The sequence below is a fragment of the Stegodyphus dumicola genome, chromosome 2 (assembly GCF_044657685.1).
Source record: "Stegodyphus dumicola isolate Sdum_Otavi_A_Nest chromosome 2, ASM4465768v1".
Lineage (NCBI taxonomy): Eukaryota > Metazoa > Arthropoda > Arachnida > Araneae > Eresidae > Stegodyphus > Stegodyphus dumicola.
Genome location: NC_140769.1, coordinates 269,144,349 through 269,165,524, shown reverse-complemented (window position 1 = coordinate 269,165,524; position 21,176 = coordinate 269,144,349). Strand labels below are relative to the sequence as shown.

Here is a 21,176-nt window from a genome sequence, read left to right as displayed (position 1 = left end):
TTTTAAGTATGTATTTTTTCCTGAGGTCATGAAAAAATCTCTTCTGAATTCATTTTAAATCAATTTTACAATTCGTTTGGAGAAAAAAAGTCCTTTATTCTGTCCTTACATACAGATGTCACGCAAATACTTCGTTAAATTGCATTCAATAGCAGTCAAAATGGATATTTTCGTGGAAATATGATAACCAGATTTTTTTGTGATTACAATACTTCCTCTTTACAAGGAATTAAAAAGTACTAGCAACTTTAATTGTTTTTGTAAATAAAATCATTATAATTATTGAAAAATGAAACCTAAAGTGCATTATGATCTGTAGTCATGATGATTTAAATAACGTGCAGTTTGCTAAAAAATGTGAGGTTCCTGGCATATGTCTTAGAGAATTTTATATCGTACACAATATGCTAATTATCATATCAATTTTAAATAAAAGCTTATTGTATAACCTTTTTTTAAAATGTATTTCTGTTTTTTTATCTTTTTTATTAAAACAAAAGCAATAAGTTATAACAGCATTAAAAAATAAAGAAAAATAAATCAATGCCATTCAGAGAACGAAGAAATTGCTTTGAATATTCAGTTTTGAAACTGGACATAATAAAAGTGTTACAACAAGCATTTTATATGTGAGGATAAAACTTAGAAGAAAAAAAAAAAAAAAAAAATATATATATATATATATATAGGCAATCCGTAATTAAGTGCACCAAGACTGCAAACTCAGAATGCTTTTTTCTTCTGTCTGCTTTAAACTGCAATACCTTTTTTAAAATATAGAAAACTGCTTAATTAATATTTGTTTATCATTCTGATTTTAAAACAGAGCAAAGAGTTTGTTTTATAATTTGTTAAGTTTCAAAATTTTATATCTGATACATTTTTAGATGTTGAGATTTTAAAATTATAAATGCCAAATAGTCTAAAAAATACAGCATTTTTCAAAAATTCACAAATTTCATACAAGTTTCATTGGAAAGATTTTTCCCACTGTATTTGATAGTGCAAACTGCAAAATTATGATATGCTTTGTTTGTTAAATAAAGATATGTGTGAAAAAATCATTTAAACATTAAATAAAATAAATCTAAATTGAATTTTGAAAAAGAAAAAAAAAAAAATCGCTTTATCACACATCTCATACACACACGTGTTATCACCAAACTGTGTGTCTACGAGACCTGAACTCAACAGCTTATCAAGAAGTTAAATTAAATCGATGACAAAATTTCACATACACAGAGTGAACTAAATAAAAGCTTATAAAAAGCATCTGATGATGCACTAGACTAATTGGCAATAGATGAATTGTATTCTACAATAAAGGAATTATTACTGTATATTCCCAAATGTTGCAAAAGTATTTAATGTGGAGTAAATCAGGTACTTTCTTCATACTTCAATTTACAAATTAAAACCCCAGCTTTAAACTTAGCAGTTTCTATCTCAGCAATCACTACTATTTATTTCTCTGTCAAGAAAGTAAGGGTCAGAGCAAGACATGATTACTCAAATATTTTATAAATGTTTCTTAAAATTTGATTCCTGAACTAACACTTTGTAATGCTAATGACATGCTGACTCAAAATAAAATTGTTGAGTATACCAATGATTAAGAGAAAAAAAAAAATATGCAAAAGGAACTGTCATCAGACCAGGCCAGCTCCAGGCATAGACTATCCAAACAGCCAATTATGGCACCAATTTCAGAAGGGTGACAGTTGAGTTGTTCTAAAGTAACAACTAAATAAAGGCATATTTTGATTTAAACTACTGAAATATTTTATTTATATAGGATGCCAACTGTACTGATTACTAGTTACTGAAAATATTGGAGCTAGATCTGCCTCAGACTCATAATATGTAATTGGAAACCACTGAAATAAATCACTAACATAAACTTCAGTCTGCCTAACAGTTAGTATATGCTGAGAGTATCAAAACAGAATAAATTCTCAAAATTGAATGAAACATCTATATCAAACATAAATATCTGGGTGTTACTCTCAAGACCATACCTTAGTAAAAAATCTGATGCAAACATCACATGTGTAACTAATAACACAAATTCTATTTTCACGGTTTACACAGTTATAAGGCAAAAAGTAGGTCTTCTGACTGATATCAGCATGTGGCACATCTCATCACAAGAAGTACAATCTTAATTTATGTCGTTTCTGCTTGGAAATCACAGGAAGAAAAATTTGAGTTTAAATAAGATGCTGAATAACAATTATTGCAAGTTAAAGAAGCAAAAATCAGTGTAACATTTATAAACTCGCAGAACTACTTTCAAAGATTCTATAATTAAAGGTTTGATAATATTGCAAAATTTATGAATATTATGCTGATACTCATTGCTTTAACTCCTCCAGTAATCACAGGAAAAAAAAAACTACGTGCTCATCACAGTATCTTAATTTAAGGAAAAATCAGTAATATATATACACAGTCTTGAAAATTCAAATTACTAATGCTCACAAGTTCTACAAAAAATAAAAATATCTTCAAGGTTCTTAAGAGGAAGAAGATACAGATAACATTTCATTCCTTTAAAATATGCATCTAGCTAACACCAAAGGTTTAAATATACAATTAAAATTATATTCACAATGTTAATATTTATATTAAATATAAATTATTTTACATTTTCAAGAATAATTGATAAATATAAAATTTATAACGATGATTTCTAAAGATTTTATTCTACCAAAAATCTGTAATGTTCATTCATCTGTCATTTAAAGTATGACAAAACTTCACACAATTTTCTTTAAGCAAAGCTGGACTAGTTACGGGCCTGCATATATATCTGAAAGTAGGTGGTAATAACAATGACTCCAAAACATTTATCAATTCATTAACAGTATTAAGGCTACTGGCACTGAATTTGATACTTCAACATGCTATGATAATATTTGAAGAAAATTATCATGGACAATGATATGGTTATCAAATGATTATGAATAATTAGTGAATAAGATTAACTAGGTAATGATTATTTGAATTTTGAATTAAATGGCAGAAAATATTTTACGAGTCAATGCTTTTGAAAATAAAGTAACGATTAAAATTAAAGAACTGCCTGCATGCATGTTTCTGAGGTAAAGATATAATCAGATATGAATTTCAAATTTATTCCTGATAACTATAATTAATTTAAAATTTGTTCCTAATTTTTTAACTCTGCTTCTAAAGCTTTGTGTTATTCCTAAAATAATGTTCTTTAGAGACTATTATTTAATGAAACAGTGCAATGTTGTTATCAGAAAATTTAATCTTTTCTCAAAATATGCAAGAGTATCAGGTTTCAGTTTTGAAAGAGTTGCAATCAACTAGTTTAACAAGATGTGAAACTTACATAGAATCCTTACCCTGAATCTGTTCAAATATTGTGCTTTCTGTTTATGCCTAACTTCAAAATATGGGCAATATTTTTCTAAAAATGTAGCAATATTTATGTATCTCAAAATTTTATTAAAAACATCTTATATTCCTGAATATACATTCTGAATTTAAAAACAGAATCAGAAGCTGTCAAAATGTTCTCTTCTTATTTATTCCGATAATTAAATGCATAAGCAAACTTTCCTTATTACTTAATGAAAAAGAGCTTTATCATTAAGAAAGTAGTATATTTATGTAGTCTAATAATATACAATTAAAATAAGCTAAGAAATAGCTATTATTAGAGCTATTTCACTTTATTGGATGTTTTTACACTCAAGCACTTAAGTTTCCTCATACAGTATACTAACTTCTACTGCAAGTGTTTACTTTCTGTAACTGTTGCTTTAACAGATTTGAGTTCCTATACAAATGCTGTCAGCATTAAATTTATATTTCATTTCTGCATACTTTTAAATTTGCTATGTGAACTTCTTTATTTATTGTTTATATTTTATATTTTTTTACTTAGATCATAGCTGACACTGCAGTTCGAATTCAAGTTTCATGTATACGCTAGTTCTGTTAAAAAAAAAAAAAAAAGTTATGAAAAATAAAAATTGATTTGTTGCAGTACAGAAAGGAATTTTTTATTTACTTCTGCATTTATTAAGATATTTTGTTCACTTTTAAAATTTTGTTTGTTTACTTTAAATTAAAAAAAAGTTAAATACATTATAGCTTGGAGATTAATGCTGTAAATCAGAATTTAACACAACAGAAAGTAGTGTAAATTTATAATAATATAAAAGCAAGCCACTAAAGACTAAATTTTAATTTTTTTTACTTTTCCTTTCCAGTTGCTTTTGTTTTGTATAATAGATTAAACATGCTATGTCTTCTTTCCAGGCAAAAATATAACATAATACATTTCACCCATGTTATACATATACATGAAAACAGATTATTATAAAGTACAGCATGATTTCACAACATTCATTCATTCATTAAAATGTAACTACCAACATCGAAAAAGAAAACTTTTTTAAAATTACTATAATTACAATTTACGGATTTAAGAAAACTGATATAACAATCAATTCTGTATTCACCTATGTTAATTTAAAACAAGATTACAAATACTCAGTTCAAATAAGTTTTACAGGAAGCAAAAGAATTTAACAAAGCAAAGGTTACTTAGTAAGCAGCAGTGAAAAGACAGAGCTTTATGTTAAATAAAAAAAAAAATAAATTAAAAATAGGAACATAAAAAGCATACACATTTCAGTATTGTAACTTAGAGTTAAAATTCTCTTCCCTGTACTTTTTTCTATCAACAAATTACAATTAAGAAAAACCTTTCAGAAACTAGAAATGTTGTTTGGATTACTCATACTTTGAAATACAACATGCCCATTAAACTGTGAAATATCATGCAACATTACATGCCAGTTCAAAAAATGCTAAACATAGAAACATGCAAGGCACCATTATGCTGACTGCAATTATTAAAATTCAGAAACATCAGTTAAAGAGAGAAGTATTTTTTCTTGTCAGATACTCAATGCCTAACGATTATATCACAGGTGAAATTGACCAACTAATTTTCCCATTATTTTGGAGAAGCACAAATATGAAAATAATAATAAATCTAAAAGTTTTCGGATTTTATATTGCGCTCAAAGGGGCATTTTTTAACATTTTGTGTGCTACCTTATTTATTAAAAATCATGTTCTCCACACTTAAACCATAAAATTAAATTCAACAGCAATATCACAAAATAATTTTAAAAAAAGAGCACATCTTTAGAATTTCTGATACAAAGTCTCACACGGCAGAGATAAACGTGTCCCCCCCCCGGTACATTACAGCCAATGCTCACTTTGAAAATGTAGAGTTTGTCAATCAAAAATTCAAGTTTTACAAAATATTAAATAGATAATAAAATAAATTCCAAATTAGGACTTCCAGATGCCCATATTCAGGCAAAGGATCACATTATTCAAAATTTGGTAGCTCTAGGTACCATTGTTTTATCACAATGCGAGAAACATACATTTATGCAGATTCTTCATTACTTAATTTCTTTGAATATAATGCAAGGTTCTAACATTTGCTGGCAAAAATTTGAAAAGTGATACAATGCAAAATGCTAAAACAAAATTAATAGCCCTTCTGGGCTAAAAAAAATCCAGTGCTTCTGTAAATTCATGTCATGAGGGAAGGAGAAGATGCAATTAGAGGGGGGGAGGAAGGAATAAACTTCTGCAACTTTTATTAAGAAATGATGGTGTGGCTATTTTATTATTTTATTACAGTGTACAAAAATCTGAACAATCAGTCCCACTCAAAAAACAAATAAAAAAATTTTAAAAATTATCTTTCCCTACACAAAATCTAGGGAGAATGATAACAATACAGTAATTGGCACCATATTAATGCAGGCTAGCTACACTTTTGGCTCCTGTGTGGAGGGGGGGAGAAGTCATATCTGACAATACACATTTTGAAGCCCAGTACAATCTTTAGCGGGGTTTCCTTTAGAAAGTCTTCAACAAACGCATCCCTCTCCTTAGACAGATAGCCCCCGAGTTCTTTGCTAAAATGAAATAAACCAATCTCTATCAAATCTTAATTCTGCTGCCCAGTACTTCACTAAATTCTAAAAATTGTGCAACACTTGAATTCTGCCAACCAGCTCTGGTGTTGGTTTTTTTTCGGGGATTAGCATTTTTCTATCTGACCTAAACAATAGGCGAAGCCCCAATGTTGTCATGTCTACTAACAAAATAGGTAATATAATAATAAGCTAACTAGAAATGATGCAAATACAATATTCCAAAAATGAGGTCAAGATGCAGAGATCTATGAAAATTTTACATATTAGAAAAATGTCTCATACTGTAGACATGTTTGCAATACACAAACTATTCATATTTTATGTAATAATCGGTATACTGAATATGCATTAAATATATAACATGATCAAGGCGCAGAAAAAATTATTGAAGTATTAATATAGAGTCAACCCAGTTTTTTTAGATGAACTAAAAGTCGGAAATGGAGAGGATAACTACCACCATCAATCTGCTATAATAGCAAGCAGTAATTTTACCTTTTTCTTATTCTTCATGCAAGATTTTAAGAGTGCACTTAACAATTATTTTTTCAAGCAATTAAGGAACGTAGTCAGCACATTTTGCCTTACGAGTTCAATTAAATATTTATTCATAGGAATATTAATGCAGTATATGGGCACTGAACAATAAGCATATGTGACTAAATGGGGTTCCAGAAATTCCAAGCTGGAAACTACAGCTTAGAAGACAATGCTTTTCCCGGAAGATTTGCAGAACTTGACAAGAGTATCTTCCGAAACCTGGTGGAACAGAATCTTACTGTAAGTGTTAAGAGCTAGCAGAGGATGAAAGAGAATGTACTTTAGATTAAAAAGGAACTTTATTTACCTTAATTTTGAAAAATAACAGATATGTAATAAAAACAGCATTACTACATTTATCAATTCAAAACAGAATACAAGTCTGACCATACAAAATAACTCTAATTTGATTATCGAATGTAATTTTAACTCTGACAACAGTTTTCTTCTACATAAATACATACAAACATCTAATAAGCAATCAAACAACTAACACATACAAACAACTAAAACATTAACAAAAATTACCTGGAAAATTGCTTGAAAAGACAAAGAGTTTGGATAAAACAGTGAAATCATTCTCAAAGCATCACAATCTTGTATGAGACTCAAGCAGTCAAAATTTATTAATTAAATTTCTGAACTACCTATAAAAACTTTACAGCTAATTTTGATTTCTATTATTCCTTTTTAAAGCCATAAAATATGCTTACTTTTTCTTACACCAATTTAACATTCCAATTTGAAATACTGGACTGTTGATCACTACAGAATTTTCTTTTTGACAATTCAGAAACTGTTGCTAATTCACAGAGCACATTTCAGCTGTTCCTAAAGTGTAATGTAGGTCATGACCTAACAATGGGTCAGAAGACAACTTTTAGGGGGCTGTGAATAGTTTTAGAGATTTTACCGCCAATTATATCATTACACACTGAAGTGGCTCAAAAAGAAAACAGACACAGCTCAGCCTACCTATGAATATCATTATTGTTACCACAGTAAACAGTATAACCCTTTACAGTAGCTTCCGCCCCCAGAATGGCCAGATTTCAAGTAACATTTAAATGCAGTTTAACACAATACAAAGTTCATTAGAGATGACAAAATATTTTGGAATATATGATAATCATTGGGTAGCAGAATTTAGGACCTGCAGAGATAACACCAGGCAGTAAATGCATAATGTCGGCTCTCCTCTTCCCAATAACCACTGAAGGATTAAAAGTGGAATCTTGGCCAGCGTCAATGCAATGCCACTCAACATACTGTTATTAGCTTCAATCAGACTTCCTAGCCAGCAGGTGTTTATAAGTGATATGCAGAAACTTTCAGTCTGAAGAATTAGGTTCATGACCCACCCTTTCTTCTTTTAGTACGATATTCTAGATGCCTAGATTCCTAAGCAGAAGGGGGGGGGGGTGGACATTCCTCCTTATTTTATTTTTCTTATTTATTTTTCAGTCCAGATATTGGATGCTAGATTTAAGTCTTTAAAACTGTTCAGAACTCCCATGATATTTCACTGCATTTTGGAGGGAAAATCTGAATTTTTAAGTACAAACAGTTTTAAAAGTGTTATTGTAAGAACTCTGGCAAAACTCTCAACTTATTGCTAACCTATGCCAACATTCTAAATGAACATGACCAATACCAGTTGGCAAGAAGCTCTACAGGAAAATTCTGTTCATTTGGGAAGTGAAAGAAAATAACACATTTTTCATAGCATTAATAATATTTATTATATAATGTAATTTCTGTCATTACTTATGACCTTTTGCCAGCAAGATGGTAATTCCCAGATAAAATCTTTAACCTTTTCGCGACGGCGCACCTTTATTTAAGATGCTCGTGCGGTACGGAAGAGAATTGAAGGCAGTCACCGTACAGGACGGAGGTTTTGCATCACTAAGCCTAATTTTATAACAAAAATCAGAAAAACAAAAGTTTCGCTTCCAGCATCGTAATTTTTGGTTTCATTTTAGATTATTACTTGAGCTCTTATATATGTTAAAATTAGCCCTTAAAACATTTTTTTTCTTTATTTTACATGAAAATATACTTAAAAAATTGCTTATCTTCTAAAATAATTTTCGGAAGCACTACTCAAATTATTCCAAAGTTTTAATTGATAAAAATCCATCAATAAAGTTTAAAATTAATAAAAAGAACACAATAAAGACTATTTACAGTAAGCAGTAACAAAATTTAAAATGAAAACGAGTGTGGTAAATCTCGAAGCACAGAGAAGTATCACTTTTTAATTCTTTAAAAAATGAATCAGTATTCTCATTTGCATTAGTAAATGGTTCACTAACCATACTAGGGTATTCTTCCTCTGATAAATAGCACCTTCCCGCCATAATAGACTGGAGGTGAGGCTTTCCTAAATAAAAAAAGAAGGAACGGAAATATATCTTAAGGCAATGCAAAACGTAAATAAACTCCGCACAGTAACCCTAAAAGACCGTACATAGCAGAGGGGAAAAATAGAATAAAAAAAGGAATTGGATATAAATCAGATACAAGAATGTTTTCATTAGCACCAGCCATTTAAAGAGCCCACCTCTGTTTACGCTTCTCTCCGCCCCCCTCGAACAGCTGATGAGTAAAATACCAAAGTCAAGCAGAATATATCAAACTCAAGGTCAGGAGCCTAAAACTGTGTTCATTTCAAAAGTAATGGGCACAGGATGTCATCTAGTGGCCTTCAGAAAAACGGACGCCCGGCTGTAATAGACGTTCTTAGGGAATGCGTATATGGGACGCCCATCCTGAAAGGGTTAAAAAACATCTTGACCTTAGAGGCGAAGGACTCAAGACTCAAGTACTGCTTGGCTCACATATGCTTCAGTTTTGAATCTTTTTCCCTTAAAAAAAATTGCAAGAAGAAAAACAAGTATTAATCGAAGAATGCTAGATCTGGGGAGGATGACGGATGTGGCAGAATTTTTCAGACTAGCTCTGCAATTTTCTGACATGTCATCAAAACACGTGGTTTAGTATTATCTTGATGTAGTATAATGTGCTTCCTATTGAAGATCGACAGCTTCATTTCCTTGACTGCTTTATTTAAATCATACACTTGCTGATAGTATCTTTCCGAATTGAGCTTTTCATTAGATTTCAAAAGGAATGTATTATTAACTGGATGTCCTATTACAGCATTTTCTTATTCAGGTTCAAGCTTGGTTTGAAGGTGAAGATGACAGGTTGCTCGGCCTCAGAGTATGATCTTTTCCTAATAACATTCTTGTAGGTAATTCACATTTCATCAAGAGTTATCATCCTCTCCAAGAAGGGTTTGTGTTTTTTTTTTTTCGAGCAAGCAAAGATGTCAACTTCTTGCAATGTTTTTTTTTTTTTTCACTTAACTCATGAGGCAACTATTGGGAATATTTACAAACAAATCCTAGTTTATGAATATAGTCCAAAATGGTTTGCTGAGCTCAATTAAGCTTTCCCATTATATGTTTAACTAATACTAGATTAATCATATTTATAGGCTATATTTAAATAAATTTGAACTTGCAACATTTTCCTAATAAATATAAAAAATAATACTTGCTATCTATAACAATAGTTGCTAAAATAATATTTTATAGCAAAGCTGGATATTTTTAAAAACTACACAGCACATCTTCACAAAATTAAGCTAAGCTAATAAAAAAGTTAAATAAACCAGTAAAAAAATGCGGAAACTAAATGGGGGGGGAACAATAAAAAGTGACTCTCCAGATTATGAATTTTATCATATTTAACCTCAGTTAATACTCAACCATTTACTTATAAATACATGTTGCCCTGAACTGCATGACCTCCTTTATCTGGTGATTAGAATTTTTGTCTCTTAGTATACATGTATTAATTTATAATTTAAAATATTTTGCTTTCTTTAATAATATAAATATTATCTTAATGAATGAGAGTTTATGAAACAAAGACTAAAATAAGTAATTATACAAATTTAGCTACTAAATGCAGTTTCAACACAGGTGTTCATGAGCAGATACAAACCCGTAAAACGTGCACTCAAAGGTTTAATAACTTAAATTCACAACTCATAATGGCTTGAATAAGTATTTGGTTATGTGCAGATTTTTTATCATTATATCATATATTTAACATGTGGAAGAGGACTATACCTTGTGTGAGAAAACTCCAATATGAATATATTAAATAATTTTATGATGTATGACATTTCTTAACGAATAGCTGATTTAATTTATTCACAATCATTCATTCCATCATATTTTCATTTATCAGAATAAATATTTTAAAACTACAAACATAATGCAATCAATACTTTCTTCTTCTGCAAAAGCCAAGTAGCCTTCTTCATCTATAGGTACATATTTGAATATATTCTGCTACTTACAAACAATCTCACCCTCTGCAATCTAGCACCCAATGATTCAGTAAATACAAACGTCTAACACATATTTCCTCCAAAAGCATGATAATGCATCTAATTCTTGTATACGTAACCCCCCCCCCTCAAAACAGAAGAAAATTCCAGCCATTAACAGTTAATTCATAAAAATTAAAGGGCTTATCCACAATCAATCAAGGTTGCATGAAATGAAAGCACTGAGTTGTAACATCACGCTTATCGCTAAATTGTGTGGCTTGGGAACACTTTCATGCTCTGCAAGATATTATGCAAGTACCAAAACTTAATTTTGTGAGGTGGATCTGAGTTTCTCAATATGTTACTCATTTGCTTATTTATTAATAGAGTACAAAGTCCGAAATCTGGACTCATCGGAACTTCGGCGATTTGAATTTTTTGTGGATTCCGACACCCCACTTACAATGAATAACAGTAAAAGGGTTCGTTATGCTAAAAATGACGATAGTGACAAAGTGATGATTGAATGGGTCAGGCAGTGTCACAGCGAAGGCGTGCCATTGACGGGTCCTTAAAAATTGCCATGGTATAAAACAATTAAAAATTTCATGTGAAAAAGCTTCTACTGAAGGTGCTGAACAATTTGCACATGAATTCATTGAACTCATTACAGTCAAAAGTCGTTAATCCGGACTCGTCGGGACTTCGGCGATTCCGGATTATCGATTTTTCCGGATTATAGATCATCAGTTTAAATCTTGTAAGATGGCATGCAGAAATTCTAAAATTAAAAATATGAAACTGTAATTTATGAAATAAAGAACAATTATTATCTAAAGGGTATCAAAATTTGCAAAAAGAAAAAGCTTAATATTTATTTGTTTATTTTATTAAACATTTCTTTCAATGTAAGTTGTTTAAGTTTTGCTTCGTTTCATGTGATAATACTTTCTCTTTAATTCTATTAAACAGACATAATTTCTTGTTCAGTTACAAAGTTCCGCTGTTCAAGTCCTATAATTGCTGTGTCGAGAACACCAACTAATTTGTCAATCGAAATTTTTTCGTTTTCACTAAGCTCTGTTACTTTCCTCGCTATCGGAAGAGAATTATAATGACGAGGAACTTGTTTTAAATCATATCAAAGACGGAGCACATCGAGATGAAATACTAATTTGGTAAGGAATTATAAGCCAAATAAAATAAAAACATCTGCCCTGAAGATAAGGATAGTGCTGACAGATCAACTTCCAATTCATTACGCGCCCGCTGCGGCGTTCCCCCCCGCCGAGCAGCGCGAAATTGATAAACAGATTTCGGATTTCAAAACATACTTTCACTTTAGATCCTTTACATATTAACAAATATATATCGGAAATTCTATTTGATATAATTGAAAGTTTAAGCTTACTTTTATAAAATTGCTCTTACAGTCTGCAAAAAATAATAAGCCGGATCCAATTCGAAAATTAAGGAACAACGCAATCATCAACATTAACTGAAATAGATAATTAGATAATTTTAGCTTATACGTCCATTATACATAAAACGCGCACGCGAAAACGTATTCTGCACTTGCGCACACTCACATGCGCAGTCGTAAAAGGTGTTACGCGCACGCGTAAATGCCTATGCGCATGTGTCAACGCGGCGCATGCGCAGAAAGTTTTTAGTTTTGAGGTCCGGATTATAGATCATTCCGAATTATGGGTGTCCGAATTAACGACTTTTGACTGTACTAGTAAACAATTATCTCCAGAACAAATTTACAATGCTGATGCAACTGGTCTTTTCTGGCAATATGTACCGTGAAATACCTTGGCAACCTCTACAGAAAAGGCTCCAACTGGTGTCAAAGATTCCAAAAACTAACAATTTTAGCGTGCGCAAATGCTGCAGGAACGCACAAGCTCAAACTTTTCGAAGTCGGAAAACATGCATGACCTGAAGCATTTAAAAGAGTAACGATTTTCCCCGTTATATATTGCGCAAATAAAAGAGCATGGATAACACAAGCGTAGATAAATGATTGGTTTGAAAATCCTTTTATACACGAAGCTCGGTGACATTTGAATTCGCTTGGTTTACCTAATGACTCAAAAATAGTCCTGATTGTTGACAACTGCTCGGTGCATACTTCACTTAAAGTTTTAGTGAAAGATAATGTATCCGTATTATTCTTCCCTCCAAATTGTACGTCTATCATTCAACCTATGGATATGGGAATAGTGCACGCACTGAAATACAAATATAAAGTAGCATTTTTTAAATCTATGTTAAATTTCTTGAACAATGGCAAGACTATTCAAGACATTTTGAAATTTTTTAGCATAAAATCTGCTGTGTATAGCACCACAAGATTGTGGGAGGATGTGTCTCCAGATATGTTAAAAAATGCTTGGCATAATTTATGGCCAGCTACCATATTTCATGGTGAGGACAATGAAGATGATAGCCGTGAATTTGAAGGTTTTCGGATATCGCAAACTAAAGGTGAAATTTTCCAGTTATTGGATTTTGTAAAGAAATGTGGAAAAGCGGTAATAAATGAAGATGATATAACAGAAGTTTTTCATTGCGACGACAATGCTCTAATCATCAATTAATTAACAGACGGTGAAATCTGTAGTATAGTTCTAGATTCTGAAAATACCGCTTCCGATAGTGAAGAAAGTGACAGAGGTTATTGAAAACAAAAAAATTTCAGTTGTCAAGTTAGTTGGTATTCTCGACACAGCAATTACAGCACTTGAACAGTGAACTTTGTAACTGAACAAGAAATTAGGCCTGTTTATAGAATTAAAGAGAAAGTATTAGCACAAAAAACGAAGCAACTTAAACAACTTACATTGAAAGAAATGTTTAATAAAGTAAACAAATAAATATTAAGCTTTTTTATTTTTTTATTTTTATTTTTTTATTTATTTTTTTTGTAAATTTTGATACCCTTTAGACCAGTGGTCAGCGAACTTATTAGACAAAGAGCCAAATATGAACATTACAACAATTAAAAAAAAATTGGGAGCTAAATCTGCTTGTTTAGTAAACTTTTATTACACTAAATAAAACTAAATTTAATACTTAATATTTATTAATGCGAACAATGTGCTTGCATCTCCTTGGAAAGTTTGAGTAAGTCAGGTTTGTATGTTGTTGTTTCTAATTTTAGGCATGATTCCAAGTTCTCATCAATAAGGCATCTTCTGAGTTTACTCTTGATAATGTTCATGCTTGAAAAAGATTGTTTGCATATATATGTAGAACTGAAAAGGAAAAGAACAGCAAACGCGAGCTTTTTCAGCTGATCGTAAGAGTCAGAAATCCCATTCCAAGCGTTGAAAATGATCATGTCTTCCTTCTCCAGGTCATTCAAAGCAGACCACTTGTGTTGTGAACTAAGATCTTTTTTCTTCTCCAATATTTCCAATTCAACACAAAGACGTTCGAATTTAGAGCGCTATATCTCCTTGTTTTTTAAATCCAGCAATTGTACTTCAAAGCTACCAATATTAATTTCAAAAGGAGAAAATTTCAACTCGGTTATCGTAGCATTAAGAGGAATTTTGACAAATGCTAAAGTTGCTCTGCTGTTTTTAAATTACTGAAACCTGCTGAGAAATGCTTCCCTCATATTTAAAATTACTGTTTTAAAATGGTGTTTATCAATAGAGGAAATTTTTTCTTGGCGATGCTTCAGCAGGCTCGGAAAGTGAAACAATGTTTCCTTTCAAAATCCTGTGCAAAAATGGATAATTTGTTTTCGAATGTTATTACTTCTTCTAACATAAAAAAAATTAAGTTTCCTTTCCCTTGTAATTTCGATTAAGCTGATTTAGATGAGGCATAACGTCTACCATGAAATAAAAGTTTGGGATCCACTGATCGTCTGCTAGTTCTGGATAGTGAACGCCCTTCTCAAGGAGAAATGCTTTAATTTCCGGAAAAAGGCACGCGAAACGTTTTAAAACATTCCCTCTTGATAACCGATGTAACTTGTTATGAAGCAGAAGATCAGCGTACTCACTCTCCATTTCAAATAAAAATTCTTTGAATTGGCGATGATTAAGAGCTTTAGCTAAGATGGAGTTGATAATGGTAATTACTAATTCCATAACCTTACAATTTCTTCCGGAAATGTTTGCGCACAAACCGCTTCTTGGTGAATGATACAATGGCAAACAAGTATCTCGTGAGTAATTTTTTCTTTCAAAATAGCAACAACCCCTTTTCCTACGCCGGTCATACTTTTGGCCCCATCTGTTGAAATCGAGACAATTTTATCGAGGGGAATATGATGTTTATCCATACACTCAATTACAGTATTGGCGATATCTTCTCCACGCGTCTGACCTTTGAGTGGCAAATATCCTAAAATAGGGCCTGTATGAGACATAAATCTCACAAAAAGTGAAATTTGCGCTGTATCATTTATGTCACAAGACTCGTCAATTGCTATTGATAAAGCCGAAACTAATTTCAGATCTTCGATATGCTGGGTGGTTATATTCGAACACATTTGTATTTGTACCAGAGCCGCACTTAAGAAGTCAAAGAGCCACATGCGGCTCTGGAGCCGCACTTTGCCGACCACTGCTTTAGACCATAATTGCTCTTTATTTCATATTTTTAACTGTATAATTTCTGCATGCCATCTTACCAGATTTAAATTGATGATCTATAATCCAGAAAAAACCCTAATCTGGAATCACCAAAGTCCCGACGAGTGCGGATTACGGACTTTGTACTGTAATACCTTTAATAAACAAACATATTATGCATTTGTCATCATCAATGTAGAATTGTTACAGAAATCTCAGGAAATCAGAACCCATACAATGGCTTATATTGCAAATCTTGTCCAAATCTTTCCATGGTACCCTTTAAAGAAAGAAATCTTATCACAGCATCCTCTTCTTTGCTTTTGATCCCAGCATTGAACAGAAATTAAGATGTGAAGAAACAGAAGCCAAGATGAGTTAACTGAGCCACGATAAATCATCTTTACTTTTATTCCTAGCAAAAATTCAGATTGCATAACATTTTGCTAGTGTTTCCCATACATAATGAAAGTATGAACCAATCTCCCTAAGTCTTCCAGAACAGCATTCCTTCTAAAACTGAAAGCCTTTAAGCATAAACAATCCCATATAGTGATATACGGTGCCCGGCACAGCTTATCAGACCAAAAAATTTGTGAATTTCTGAAAATATTTGAAAATGATGATCTTCAAATATAAGACCTGGATCACCACAATGTTGAAAAATTGAATGAAAGGAAACTGCAGCCGTAACTCAAGAACAAGGAAAGCTATGTGAAAATTAAACTTTGAACAATAATTTTTTAGAACAAAATGATTATCACATTGTTGCTTGATCACAATGCGATCACATAGTTCACACTATTTGATAACATCACTTATTAAGACACAATTATTATGCTAATAAACAATTTTGCACTGATAACAATAAATGATGCATATTACTTCTTCTGCTCCTATTAAATCTTTATTATTTTCATTTTATGAAAGGAGCCTTTCTTGACAGATTAAGTACAAACATCTCAATTAAAATGGTTACAAGACTTAGGCACATCAAGCAATACATTCTGTTACATAACGACAACTTTATTTTCCCATTAAATTCCCATAACTGGTTTGAATGATTTGCCTATGCAGAGGATAAGTTTTCTAGCATTCATCCTGCAAAACATTGCGCATCAGATATTAAAGTCACTGCATCAACATTACCATTACTTTAATAATCTCATCAATTTACTGTTATTAAGATGGTCTTTGAGAAATGAAAAGAGGATATAAACACTTAGTGCCAGATCCATGTGAATGACACCGTAGGAAGCCAGAGACAGATGCATAGTTGCCTAGACTAGCAGATGGTCCTAAGCTCTCAACAAATATGCTACAACAGTTCACAAATATGGCAGTCATCTCTGAGCATGCAATATTTTGCAGAAGTAATGCACCTTTTATAAAAATCTTAAAACTGACAACTGCTGCCAATTCATAAACATTTCAGGGTTGCATGTAAGTTATGTGAATTATTGCTCTTCTTTTCAAGAATATGATAAGAACCGTGCATTTCCGACCATAAAACACAGTAATCATAACTTGCCAGCAAAAGAAATTTGGAATCTTCTGATGTGTGGAAGCTCTCAGGCTTCCTTATATGCATGCTTTGATCCTCGAATAAAGTGCTCAATCCATAATTTATTATGGGTAACAGTGCATTTTAAAAATTCTATATTTACAGTATATTATTACAGGGCTGAAAGTCATAAGTCATTTACCTTACCTTGCAACTCACAGAAATAATTAATAGAACCAATTATGTACACAGCTTAAAAAATCTTGAATGTGCAATTATTTGGAAGATTCTTCCATAGGACAGAGAGCAGTTTTGCATCTGTTATTTCAGATATTCATCCATTTTTAAGTACTACACATTCAGCAAGTGTTTTGCACACTTCCATGCCTGCTTGTCTGCCATTCCATATAACATCATTATTATTCATATCCTGCCCTGCCCCACCCCCAACCCAAACTTGGAAATTTCAAGAGATGATTTTGCTGCATGCCACCACAGACTAACCAAATAGTATTAAATTTCCAATGCTGATACAGGCTTAAAACTTAAAAATCTTATCACAGCATTCTAGTATTACTGCTTCAATCAATCTCTAATGGTTACTAACCAGATAATGCTGTACGAAGTTGTCTTTAACCCTTTCGCTGCGTAATTTTTTGTCAAAATAGGTTAAAACATTGCATAATATTTTATTTACACATTTCAAATCTGCATATATTTTAGAGTTAAAATATACAAACATTTTTTGTAAAAGAGTTTTCATTTCAGTATAGAATTAGATCTTAAAAAAGTGTTGTCGGAAAATTTAACTGAAGAATAATCATACAAAAGAAAAATTTTGAAAATTAATCTGGGTTAAATTATGATTTATTTTATAAAATATAATGGTAAAATGCATATACTAATGAAAATTTACAAAATATTTATTAGAAAGTAAGTGTAATATGATAAAGTTCGAAACAAGGCTCGAGGTATCCTACCTCACTCTCCTTTGCACCAAATATACCCATTTCTTTGAGAATTTTTTTACCCAGTTTCAGTTCCTTTTTTTAGAAACAAACAGCACAATGTCTACAAGTTTCTTTCTTGATGGAATTGGTGGATATATATCTAGCAAAATGTTGAGCAGTTAGTTGCATGCAATGCATGCAATTGAAAGTTGAACTACAGACATCTTTGAGCTTTAAGAAGAGTGCGCAAAATGGTGTAAAACGTGTTTGTGTATTTTGCAGAAATATGAACAGCTAATGCCATCAGTTAACCCAGATCTGAATAAACATCACAGAAAAGCCGAAATGAAACCATGAACGGGTTGCACAGTTAAATAAACGGAAAAAATGCATCATTTTGCTACTTCTATTTTGCTTGTGGAAATCGCAAGATGTGAGAGGCTTAATAAATGATGAACACAAAATACTAATAGAATTATTATCTTTCATAAACATCTGTAAAATTAGGATAAAAATAAAAGATTCGTCCCATACTATATTTTAATAACTATTTTAGTCACTAGCATAAAACAAGATCTTCCTAATCCTGTGACAACATTATTCCAGATTTTAGTAATAAAATTATCCTAATCTGCTAAAATATTTGCATAACCTAGCAATGCATTTCTTGTACAACAGAAAGTTCATTTAGAGGAATGAGTTCCTAAGAAGTAAAAAATTTTTAACAGCTACAAATCTCTCGACATTTGCTATTCTACTGATAAACTGAAAATATATCAAAATATCTAACGCTCGCCTTGAGCTACAATGATAAAATTGGCTTCTACACATTTAGTAACATGCTTTAGTGGTAATTGAAATAGATTTTCATCTATGGTATATTTCAATATTAAGGGTTGAAGGCTTAAGAACAGCAGTGCAGAGTTCAGTTCTTTTCATTAAAACTGACTGGGATATCCAGCTAACAAACAACATTTGGGAACTTTTGTAATAAAATTCATGTCAAGTTCCTATTTTGAGTTATTTAAACTGGTTATGCTAATTTCAAAACTGAAGTTTTCTACCTTCTATTAAGTTTTTCTCTACACCTTATGTAAATGTGACCATTTTTTGTGGCATGAAACGTGGATCATAAGAAGTAATACTTTCCCACTGTCTGACATAAATCCTCCAATTGATGACAAGTGGTGAATGATGCCGTAGGAAGCCAACAACAGATGCATACTTGCCTAGACTAGTTCAGTTATGTCCAAGATATTGTAGTGAGATGTGTGTGTCGCTCTGATATAATGAAGCACAATCTGATATGGAGTCCGAGTTATTGTTGCATACAAGGTCAGCAGTGTTTAGGTTTTATTTATACATCAACTGAAACCTTTCCTTATGTCTACTTCTGCTAGTTAGTGTCAGAAGTGCTTGACCCTCCAAGTGTTACGAGTTAGACCTTAAAATTTCAATAATCATGAATAAGTGGTATTTTTCAAATTATAATTTCAAAATGACTCTTTTATGTACTATTTTATCCATTGTACATGGATTCTTTTTCTTTCTATCATGACCTTGTAAAAATTTTCCCACATAATAAATGAAAAAGTCATTTTTTGATATGGATGTTTACAGCCATAACCCTGAAAGAGTTAAAGATCTCCGATTATTATTATTATTATTATTATTTTGTGATATATGTGGTAGTTGTACAATTCCCAATCAAAGGACTAACATCAGTACATCTGTTAAGCAAGCCTATTTCAAAATAAAAATTGGTGATCAAATAAATCATGTGCCTCTCACAACACGTACAAGCAGTGCGTCAACAGTTTACGGATGCGGATTAAGTGAACATGTTCCAAATTTCCATCTGGTTTATTTATGATTTGGTGACAGCTTCATTCAACAAAAACATCAGGATGTAACACAAAAAGCAAATGCAAAATGGAGTATTCTATTTCCCATAAGATTTATACAGATTATGGGAAATAGAATACTCCATCCCAGTACCAGTTTTCAAAGAATCACCCTCTTTGAAAATACAATTCTGGCGAATATCGAAATGAACCAACGATGAAGATTTTGAAATTGAAGATGATTCCGTTTGGAAGGACCAGCATTAGTTGAATGATTTGGCACGAGATTTGAAAATATCCAAATAAGCTTCAGAGCTGTTAGCATCATGACAGTTAAGAGAAAAACTGAAAAACTTTCTTGAAAAGAACCTATTTTCGATCAAGAGAAAGTGCGTTTCTGTAATACTTTGGAAGTGATAATGAATTGGTTTATTGCTAAAATGTACATGTTTTAATGGATGAGCTAGAAACTTCAGTCTATAATGCTAATCAATGGCAGCTGTTCATTGATAACTCAAAGCGGAGCTTGATGTGTGCCCTCTTTCACAATGGAAATTTATTTAATGCCGTTCCAATAGGCTATTCAGCTTTTTTGTGTGAAGAATAAGAAGGTATAAAGAGAATCGTTGATTTGTTGCAATATCACATGCACCAATAAATCATCTTTGCTGAGCTTAAAATGGTCCACTTCCACCTAACCCAACAACGTGGATATACCAAGCATCCCTCTTTTTATGTATGTAGGACAAGTAGAGCTCATGAGAAGTACTGGGTGCAGTTGAATTGGCCACCAAGATACAACCAGAAACCTGGCGAGTCAAATATTTTACATCAGCCAATTGTCAACAGAAAAAACATATTTCTACCTCTCCATATAAAAGTGGGTCTCCTGAAACAATCTGGGTTACTTTTGGATTCAGAGGTAAAAAATTATCAAAAATAAATGACACGTCAAAGAAAACAAAACTGCTGTTCGCCAGTGTTATTCACAGCTTTCTTCATTCACAATAAAATCCTTCAAGGGTGAAAAAAACATTGACAACCTCAAAATTTAAAAAAGAGCCTTCATTTCAAAATATAAAATTATATATATTTTGAAAAATTCTATAACAGAGACACTAATTATTACTATTGTGCTATTTCATTAAAGGCATAAAATTACAAGTAAATACATAAAATGAATTGATATAAACTAAATACATAATTAACCTGAACAAAATTTGTAAAAATAAATATATGAATTTAAAAAACTATTTCAATGTTTCTTGAAATAGTAAACCCTTCCTTAAAAGTACATTTAAATTCTGTAACACTGAAGTACTTTATGAAAATGAAACAGGCCAAAATCATTTTATTTTTTAAAAATATACGATAATTTAAA

At 31.6% G+C, this 21,176-nt stretch overlaps 1 protein-coding gene across 1 annotated transcript in view; it reads right to left on the bottom strand.

Annotated features, from left to right (window-relative positions):
- LOC118197686 (F-box/LRR-repeat protein 2) overlaps window positions 1–21,176 on the bottom strand; it is a 114,285-nt gene that overhangs the window by 91,167 nt on the left and 1,942 nt on the right. The window lies entirely within an intron of this gene.